The sequence below is a fragment of the Jatropha curcas genome, chromosome 3 (assembly GCF_041381405.1).
Source record: "Jatropha curcas cultivar XTBG-Jc1 chromosome 3, XTBG_Jcur_1.0, whole genome shotgun sequence".
Classification (NCBI taxonomy): Eukaryota; Viridiplantae; Streptophyta; class Magnoliopsida; order Malpighiales; family Euphorbiaceae; genus Jatropha; species Jatropha curcas.
Window position 1 is genome coordinate 6498223 of NC_143153.1, and position 10752 is coordinate 6508974.

General features: G+C 33.4%; 2 long non-coding RNA genes across 2 annotated transcripts; both read right to left on the reverse strand.

The window, feature by feature from the left end:
• Positions 1-793: 793 nt before the first annotated feature.
• LOC149497428 (uncharacterized) lies at positions 794-3864 on the reverse strand. The gene is made up of 3 exons (XR_016319959.1): positions 2842-3864; positions 1812-1894; positions 794-1001 (listed from the first exon to the last, which is right to left on the reverse strand). It is a non-coding gene; the product is annotated as an uncharacterized LOC149497428 (long non-coding RNA).
• A 4108-nt stretch (positions 3865-7972) lies between these two features.
• LOC149497429 (uncharacterized) lies at positions 7973-10752 on the reverse strand. Its single transcript, XR_016319963.1, has 3 exons — positions 10020-10752; positions 8991-9073; positions 7973-8180 (listed from the first exon to the last, which is right to left on the reverse strand). It is a non-coding gene; the product is annotated as an uncharacterized LOC149497429 (long non-coding RNA).

A 10752-nucleotide genomic window follows, 5' to 3' on the forward strand; every position in this document is an offset into this window, starting at 1 on the left:
TATAAAAATCTAATTTTTCCTCCATTTCAAAAATTATTATAAATGTTATATTTTTTTTCTAATATATAAATATGGTTTAAATTATTTATAAATTGAGTCGTTTGGTTTAACTTTGAAATAGTACCTATTTCTAATCCAAGTATATATATCCTAATTATTACAATTAAGGTTCTTGATAAAAGCCAAAAAAGAAAAGTAAAGGAAGAGAAAAGCAAACAAAAGAAAGAGGAGTAACTGAAGAATCTTCAAGATTTTTGTAGAAAGGGCAGATATAGAAAAATAACATTTATGATAAAATTGCCAAATTGAGTCATCAAGCAGTTAGGGCGTAACAAGAAAATAAAAATTTTGATGTCAGACGTTGACCTCTCTATACAGGAAAATCAAAGTGAATTGTTCATAGAATCAAATCAATCAATCCGGTTTGATTCAATCAGTTTTTGGGTTTTGGCTTTATTTTAAGTTAAATCAATTTGATTTTTAAAAAACCAACTAATTGTGGTATCTGAATCATTTTCCAAAATGGAATAGTAATGTAGTTATTAAATTATGATTCCTTTGCCTACTTCACGGGTTCGATCTTATATTATGAAACAATTTCAATAAAGACAATTGAAAGAAGTCATAATTTGCTATTATTGTCTAAATAATTTAAATTAATTACAAGAACAAAGTTGTTAAATTATTGTCACGACCCATTTCCGTGGGTCGGACCGGCACTAGGACCTGGGTAGGCTTAAGGCCCCCGAAGCCCGTAGTAAGCCTAACTTATTTAAATCTCACAGTCTATTCATAATTATGGATTCAGGCCCATTAACTTATTATACATATGCATTCAAAATACAATTCATATATTTAATATGGACTTTATTATTTATTTACAACCCAACTGGAATACAATTGCGAAACTCTACCTTTATATTTACATCGTTATTTCTATCCTTAACAGTCTTCTACAATAAGTGTCTCAACTCTACAAGGCTTTTCTTTCTTTCTATTACCTGAAAAAAAAATAGTAGGCAGGGGTGAGCGCCAAACTCAATGAGTAGGGTTAGATAACCCTCTCACCCCACACAATCACACAGATGCTAAATATTTTTATCTAGTTACCGTTTAATTATATGATCATGCAGTTTGTCACACAAATGGCAGTACAACAGCAATCACAAGTATCATCACCTTCATATAATCACATCACGTGGAAATTAGTCAGTGGCACCACCTGAAACCCCAACGAGCCGTCCTCACACATGGCTCGCCCTCTCATACATGTGCACCGGGGAGCCGATCCCCCATACGGCCAACTGGTCTAATCCTCACTGACCAGTCCTCTCATTGTTTTTCCATTCTCTCTTTTCTTTTCCATACCCACAGGAGGCAACCCGGTGGTCTCCATCCAATCTAGATCATCAAGTGCTCACAACAGGAGGCCACCCTGCGGGCTACAATCAAATCTAGATTATCAGGTGCGCAACAACAAGAAGCCATCCTGTGGTTTTCCATGCAATCCATATCATCAGGTGCACACGGGGGAGCCGATCTCCCATTTTCCCGGCCGACGGTCAAATTTCATATCATATCATATTCAGGATCCATATCACAGACCGTCCTCACAAACCCATGGTGGTCCACGTCATCCCAATTCCACACAAACAAGGCACAGTGTATTCACAGCACAAGTAATCAAACAATTTTTAATATCAACAAATGGTGCATCATAATATGGCAATTCAATAAAATAATGCATGATAACATTTAGCCGTGAATGCATGAATGCAGGCGGATGATACTAGTTATTTAACACTACTCACTGTTTTTGTTGTCCTTAAAAGGACTGCCTTTCCTATTGTGCGCTCCCAGCCTTTGTCTTCACAGTCCGAGACTTTATACGTTTCTATATAATAAGAAAATTCTACATAAGAATTCTAATTTGGGAAAAGCAGTTTACATTCATTTATTTGTTTTCGTTACTCGTCGGTTCACTAACTTATCAAACTAAACTGTATATCTATAGTGCATCTTTATTTGATTTAGTTCTTCTAATTTATTCATTGAGTAGAACGTCTAATTATTTGGTAATTAATATTTTATGATAATACTAATCAAAACATTAATATGATTAATGATAATAATATTAATAATGATAATGCGATTGATCATATAATATTCATAACATTAATAACTTTAGTCGGTATTTAATTCCCTGAACTACATATAAATTCGTTCCTCTTGTTTATTTATTTATTTGATTATTTATCGCTCTCATAATCTTATTCTATATTTTTAATTTCTATGAATAATTTAATCGCTATAAGTAATTTAATTTCTAAAATACAATTTATTTTCTAACGACTTTTCGGCAGCATCCCCCCTAAAAATTGGATTATCCACCTGGTAAAATATCAACATTATATCAATTAATTCCAAACCACACAGCCCATCCATCGGGCAATCAACTCAATCAACAAATCCCATCCTCCACATTTTCCGTACCAACATACATTTATAAATTTTCTTTAATTCCATACATCTGACTTATCTGACTTTTCAATTAATTTAGGTTAATACCGTATTAAATTTTAACTAAATATTGTTAATAAATTAATAAATCAACACGAATTGCTTTTAATTTAACTCCTCAAAAGTTAGTTCATACTGTATTTACTTTCTATATTTCATTAATCAATAATTCAATACTACTTAAATTAATTTTCACCACATAAAATTAATTAACTACGCAAAATGACTAAAATTAAGTTAACTAAATTAATGAACTAAATTAATTAACTACAATAATTAAATTTAATTCAAGTAACGAAAATCATTAAAATTAATTTTTACCTCAAAATATAAATTTGTCGAATTTTCGCTAGATCGGAGATTTTTACACATGCCAGATCGAAGAGCAGTAGCTGCCAGTGGCCGGATCCGACTGACAGTGCCGGAGAGAGGCGGAGACGGCGCGAAGAAGCTGGACAGGCTCGTTCCTGGTGGTCGGAGGCACACTGGAGCGGCGGCAGGGCGGTGGCGCGACAGATCTGTTGAGGCGCGATGCAGTCCTCTCTAGGCTGCTGTCTCCGCTTGGTTCGAGCGGAGGGAGGGGCGGAACGGCAAGCTTGCCGAGGTCGAGCTGTCGCGGGGAGCAGCGGTGGCGCGCGAGGAGGTCCGATCAGCTGGGGGTGTCGCGCGACGCTGCTGCTGTTTTGCCTCGTCAAGAACACAGACGCAGTGAAGGGAAAAGAAGGAAAGAAAAAAAGGAAGAAGAAGAAGAAGAAGAAGAAAAAGAAGAAGAAGAAGAAGGGAGGAGCAGTGGCTGGGGAGGTTGTCGGTGAACTGGAGGCGCAGGACTCAATGAGTGAGGGAGATAAGCGTTGAATATAGAGAGGAGGAAGTTTCTAGATGTTTTGGGTCGAACCGGTTCGATTCGATTCGATTCGGCCCAAATCTTTGGTTTTCAACTGGTTTTCGGCTTTTTCAATCGATTTTCGGTTCGGTTTCTCACAGTATTCGCACTAAAATATTAATATTAATTTCCAAGCTGTCGGTTCATTAAATTTAATTGGATAATGTTTGAAAATAAAAATTCAGGGTATTACAATCTCCCCCCCTTAAGACAATTCGTCCTCGAATTGAATCTAATGGGAAAGAATAAGAATGGACGCATGGAAAATTGTAAAGTTATAAGGAATTGCTTCCAATACCAAGGAGACAGCTCAAAAACGAAAATACAGGTCAAGGGAATAAAGTGAGTGGGGTATTCTGATTGTACGTCTACCGCTATAGGAAGCTTTATTACTTAATCTCCAAACTATCATACAGACAGTTGCTAGAAAATCTTTCTTTAAATAAAAATCTTGCAATTAAACGAGTTTTATAATAAAAGGCTTAATACATATATTTTTCCAAAATTAAATTTTATTACACATTTCTTTATGAAAACCAAATATAATTTGCAAAAAGCAAAACAATTTGAAATTTAATTTATTTATAATCAAAATAGAGTTATTTAACGTACATATGTTATGACTAAATCTTTTCTTACTCAAAACTGAAAAAAATGTTACCTTAATCCAAAATTTTAAGAAAAATTTTCTTATAACTCTCGTTGTCTATATTATCATATGGTTACTCGAGCTCACTCTATCGGTTCCTTTTATACACGTCCTCTATCCTTATCGTACGCTAGCGGAATTATTTAAATAGTTCATTTACTAAGAACATCCCTGCACTATTGGTTATCTTTCTCTATAGGGATCTCCACACCTTCTATTTAATTGCCGTACTTACTTCTAACACTTATTCCTTTAATTATCTTAACATGTATCATTAAAAGTTGACTTTCATAATAACATTTCATTTCACTTATGTTGCTTATTAATTTATCCTAAGGATATTGAAGCATACTTATTAAATATTCCATCCACTTAATTTCTTTATACTATTAATCATTATTTTTCATGGCTTATCCGATCACCATTATTTCAACCTAATATTTATTACTTGCCTCAACTATTTACCTTTTACCCGATACCTATCAATATATAAAAGTCCTCAATGAAATTTCTTAAGTCCCGACTTCATGTCACCTTACAATCCAAATATTACATCTATATATATATATATATATATATATATATATATATATATTAATCAAATTCTGCTGTCAGCTAAAGAATTTATTCGTTTCTATATGGAACTTCAGTTTATGCCTTAATTATGAAATACTAGCAAGGCCCTAATTAGCCTTTATAATACTTAAGCTAATCGTTTAATTTTTCCATCCAAGTTTCAAAATATAGTATCAATTTATTTATCTCATCCTCAACTAATATCAATTAATAACTGTACATTTCACTACTTTAATAACTATTCTCAGACTTTCCTCTTGAAATTTAATTGTTTACTAAATTTATGGGCTGTTTACATCTACTACTGTTATCATTTTCAGATAGCCCCCTAATCAATTTAAGCATTGTCTCACAGAAGGATCAACTTCGAATATTCTTTTTCTTTGCTGCCAGCCATCCTGTCAGGATTTAAATTTATAAATTGTAATATTTATCAACTTTGTCACATACTTACATTGTATTGTATTAACATATCTTTTACTCCAAAACATCCTCTAATGGGGAATAGTTTTCTTATGATTTCGTAAATTACTTGACAATTTAAGTTTCCACATCAAGTCTTTTTACTTCTGTAGTCACAATTTACTACAGTTAAAAAGGCATAGTACTCAAAATTTCTATTTTTAATATATCTATTTCTAAGTTTCACTGCTTTATATCTCTTATTCCCAAGTTAATTCTACAGTTCATTTCTGTTACTGATGTCAAATCTCTTTTTCTTAAGAAAGTTTCTATTTCAATGGTTTCATTTATAATAATAGTTTGCAACACTAGTTATCTCATATCAGACATTTCATCAATTGTCTACTAAAGATTTTTTTTTTTTTTTTTTTTTTTTTGAGCAATTTAAAAGTCTTTATTTACTAATAGTTCTAATATACATTATTTCGCTGATATAAATCCTTAGATTAATTGTCTATTCAAAAATTCAACTAATGAGTTATCAACTGCAGCTTAGGTTGACCATCCTATAGGTAACTGGCTATTTAAAAACTTTTTAAAATAATTTTCCTTTTCCACTTTTAAAAACATCGGCATGTCACTCACACAAAATCTTGAAATTCTTTTAATAGAAAATTGCATTTACTTTTATTTTAAACCAATCTCAATCGTGTAAAAATATTTTCATGCAGTTTGAAAATCAATACTCATTGTATTTTCTAAAACCTTTTGGTATTTAACAAAAATGAATTGTCTATCTCCACGAGGACAATCCTGAAATCATCTAGTTCCAGTCTATTGTTACATATTTCCTCCTAAATGATCCTCTTAAACCAAGAATATACTAATCTCCATCATTACTATTCCTTTCGCTATTACTGGCCTCTCAAGTAGATTGGTCCACACCTTAAATTTTCCCAAAAGTTATTTTCAGTAGTGATTTATATTTTTATTATTATTTTATCTTTATTTATTTAGTTATTTATTTTATCATCATTTTTTTTTATATGTATATTTCTTACATCTGAATTTTACTTCTTTTCCAATTTGTTTGTAATTATTTATTCTAGTATTCCACAGTAGATAAATTAATTGACCATATTATCATCATCGGCTTTTCTATGATTTAACATCCCCTAGTCTTATCCTAATTCTTTAGCCTTTTGATTCATTTTCATCTTTCTTTTATCCTTCATATCTCCTTAGTGTACCCAACCTCATTTAAGTCTTATCCGTAAAAAAAAAGTTTTAAGGATGGGTACATGAATCTAAGGCGTAAAACCATTATTTTACACAAAATTTAATTCCATCCTAAGGTCACTGCTTCTCAAATTTCTTTATTCTAATTTTTCAATCTCTATTTCAATATTATGAGTTATCTTTGACCTTTATTCTCTTCCAAATTTATTAACTTTTATTTTATTTAGCACCTCGATCTAATTTCGCACTTAATTCTTTTAAGCAGATTTTATATAAGTGTTCTTTAAATTTAATAAGTAGTATTAGTCCTTTCTACATAACTCTCTACCTAGATACATCCAATTTCCTTAATTTATTAAGCTTTCTTATAGCATCCACGTTCCTTTCCCCATTCATTCCCCATTTGTGATTTAAAGTTATTCACCATCTTCTACATTCATTTTATTATAATAGATTCATAATTATTTCATGGCTTGTAATTACTTCTATTAACTATTAGTCAATCTTTTCCTTATTAATCAAATTTTCACTTCACAACTTTTGCCCAATTATTCACTAACCACTTTAATTCTATATTAAAACACCCAAAATTTTACCCTTCATACTAATTGTTCAGAGGAAGTTTTACCTGCTTCTTTATCATGTTTACATTATTTTATATTGCTATAATTAATTTGACCTATTCAGTTAACATTATGTTCTTCACATTCAAGCACATAATTCATTTAATATTTTCTTTTATATTCTTAAGTTTCGCCTTGAATAATTGAGGATTTCTTGTCTATTATGATTATTTGTCTTAGATCCTCCTTTTCTAACCCTTGATTTAATTTAAATTACCATTTTTCACTTTTTAATCCCTAACAGTAACATTTCTAGAATGTAATCTATATCTGAATTGACATTTTCTTTCAGATTCCTATTCTATACGATTTATTAACTTATCAGTATTAATTTCTATAGGCCTAATTTAGTCCTCGGGATAGACAATATGATAAAAATTTAATCAAACATGCAATCATTGTAAATAATTTAAATTTTAAAATCAGATAAATTTTTGACATGCCGACAAAATAATAAAACCAAACAATTAATTGCAATTTCAAAACAATTTCCAATAAGCAAATAATAAAACATGTTTCTCAAATCATAGTTCAAATAAATTTACTTTCTTATTGTCTTTAAAACTCCGACTCCTTTTCTAAATAATTTCAAATAATTTTCGAAGCAGTGTCTCCTGTCGAATCATGGTGTACTGGGTGATCAGGCCATTACACCAATATCCAACTGATCTTCTGCTTCAAAATAAATGGAGGGGATTTAGCAAAACTCAAAGTATTTATTTTATAAACGTCAGTTACCCGGACTCTTTTTATAATTCACTATTATTTCTGTAATTTTAATTCTCGTCCTAAGTTTCATATAGATTTCCTTCCATCCTCATGCACGATGCGTCCATCGGCACTAAAATGGAATTCAATCCCGACTACAGCTCCTTTGTTGGTTACGGCCGATCCCAACATAGGAGTTCTCTATTTAATTTCCTATGTTCCGCAATTGATTCCTAAGGCCCAACTTATGCTCTGATACCAACTTTGTCACGACCCATTTCCGTGGGTCGGACCGGCACTAGGACCTGGGTAGGCTTAAGGCCCCCGAAGCCCGTAGTAAGCCTAACTTATTTAAATCTCACAGTCTATTCATAATTATGGATTCAGGCCCATTAACTTATTATACATATGCATTCAAAATACAATTCATATATTTAATATGGACTTTATTATTTATTTACAACCCAACTGGAATACAATTGCGAAACTCTACCTTTATATTTACATCGTTATTTCTATCCTTAACAGTCTTCTACAATAAGTGTCTCAACTCTACAAGGCTTTTCTTTCTTTCTATTACCTGAAAAAAAAATAGTAGGCAGGGGTGAGCGCCAAACTCAATGAGTAGGGTTAGATAACCCTCTCACCCCACACAATCACACAGATGCTAAATATTTTTATCTAGTTACCGTTTAATTATATGATCATGCAGTTTGTCACACAAATGGCAGTACAACAGCAATCACAAGTATCATCACCTTCATATAATCACATCACGTGGAAATTAGTCAGTGGCACCACCTGAAACCCCAACGAGCCGTCCTCACACATGGCTCGCCCTCTCATACATGTGCACCGGGGAGCCGATCCCCCATACGGCCAACTGGTCTAATCCTCACTGACCAGTCCTCTCATTGTTTTTCCATTCTCTCTTTTCTTTTCCATACCCACAGGAGGCAACCCGGTGGTCTCCATCCAATCTAGATCATCAAGTGCTCACAACAGGAGGCCACCCTGCGGGCTACAATCAAATCTAGATTATCAGGTGCGCAACAACAAGAAGCCATCCTGTGGTTTTCCATGCAATCCATATCATCAGGTGCACACGGGGGAGCCGATCTCCCATTTTCCCGGCCGACGGTCAAATTTCATATCATATCATATTCAGGATCCATATCACAGACCGTCCTCACAAACCCATGGTGGTCCACGTCATCCCAATTCCACACAAACAAGGCACAGTGTATTCACAGCACAAGTAATCAAACAATTTTTAATATCAACAAATGGTGCATCATAATATGGCAATTCAATAAAATAATGCATGATAACATTTAGCCGTGAATGCATGAATGCAGGCGGATGATACTAGTTATTTAACACTACTCACTGTTTTTGTTGTCCTTAAAAGGACTGCCTTTCCTATTGTGCGCTCCCAGCCTTTGTCTTCACAGTCCGAGACTTTATACGTTTCTATATAATAAGAAAATTCTACATAAGAATTCTAATTTGGGAAAAGCAGTTTACATTCATTTATTTGTTTTCGTTACTCGTCGGTTCACTAACTTATCAAACTAAACTGTATATCTATAGTGCATCTTTATTTGATTTAGTTCTTCTAATTTATTCATTGAGTAGAACGTCTAATTATTTGGTAATTAATATTTTATGATAATACTAATCAAAACATTAATATGATTAATGATAATAATATTAATAATGATAATGCGATTGATCATATAATATTCATAACATTAATAACTTTAGTCGGTATTTAATTCCCTGAACTACATATAAATTCGTTCCTCTTGTTTATTTATTTATTTGATTATTTATCGCTCTCATAATCTTATTCTATATTTTTAATTTCTATGAATAATTTAATCGCTATAAGTAATTTAATTTCTAAAATACAATTTATTTTCTAACGACTTTTCGGCAGCATCCCCCTAAAAATTGGATTATCCACCTGGTAAAATATCAACATTATATCAATTAATTCCAAACCACACAGCCCATCCATCGGGCAATCAACTCAATCAACAAATCCCATCCTCCACATTTTCCGTACCAACATACATTTATAAATTTTCTTTAATTCCATACATCTGACTTATCTGACTTTTCAATTAATTTAGGTTAATACCGTATTAAATTTTAACTAAATATTGTTAATAAATTAATAAATCAACACGAATTGCTTTTAATTTAACTCCTCAAAAGTTAGTTCATACTGTATTTACTTTCTATATTTCATTAATCAATAATTCAATACTACTTAAATTAATTTTCACCACATAAAATTAATTAACTACGCAAAATGACTAAAATTAAGTTAACTAAATTAATGAACTAAATTAATTAACTACAATAATTAAATTTAATTCAAGTAACGAAAATCATTAAAATTAATTTTTACCTCAAAATATAAATTTGTCGAATTTTCGCTAGATCGGAGATTTTTACACATGCCAGATCGAAGAGCAGTAGCTGCCAGTGGCCGGATCCGACTGACAGTGCCGGAGAGAGGCGGAGACGGCGCGAAGAAGCTGGACAGGCTCGTTCCTGGTGGTCGGAGGCACACTGGAGCGGCGGCAGGGCGGTGGCGCGACAGATCTGTTGAGGCGCGATGCAGTCCTCTCTAGGCTGCTGTCTCCGCTTGGTTCGAGCGGAGGGAGGGGCGGAACGGCAAGCTTGCCGAGGTCGAGCTGTCGCGGGGAGCAGCGGTGGCGCGCGAGGAGGTCCGATCAGCTGGGGGTGTCGCGCGACGCTGCTGCTGTTTTGCCTCGTCAAGAACACAGACGCAGTGAAGGGAAAAGAAGGAAAGAAAAAAAGGAAGAAGAAGAAGAAGAAGAAGAAAAAGAAGAAGAAGAAGAAGGGAGGAGCAGTGGCTGGGGAGGTTGTCGGTGAACTGGAGGCGCAGGACTCAATGAGTGAGGGAGATAAGCGTTGAATATAGAGAGGAGGAAGTTTCTAGATGTTTTGGGTCGAACCGGTTCGATTCGATTCGATTCGGCCCAAATCTTTGGTTTTCAACTGGTTTTCGGCTTTTTCAATCGATTTTCGGTTCGGTTTCTCACAGTATTCGCACTAAAATATTAATATTAATTTCCAAGCTGTCGGTTCATTAAATTTAATTGGATAATGTTTGA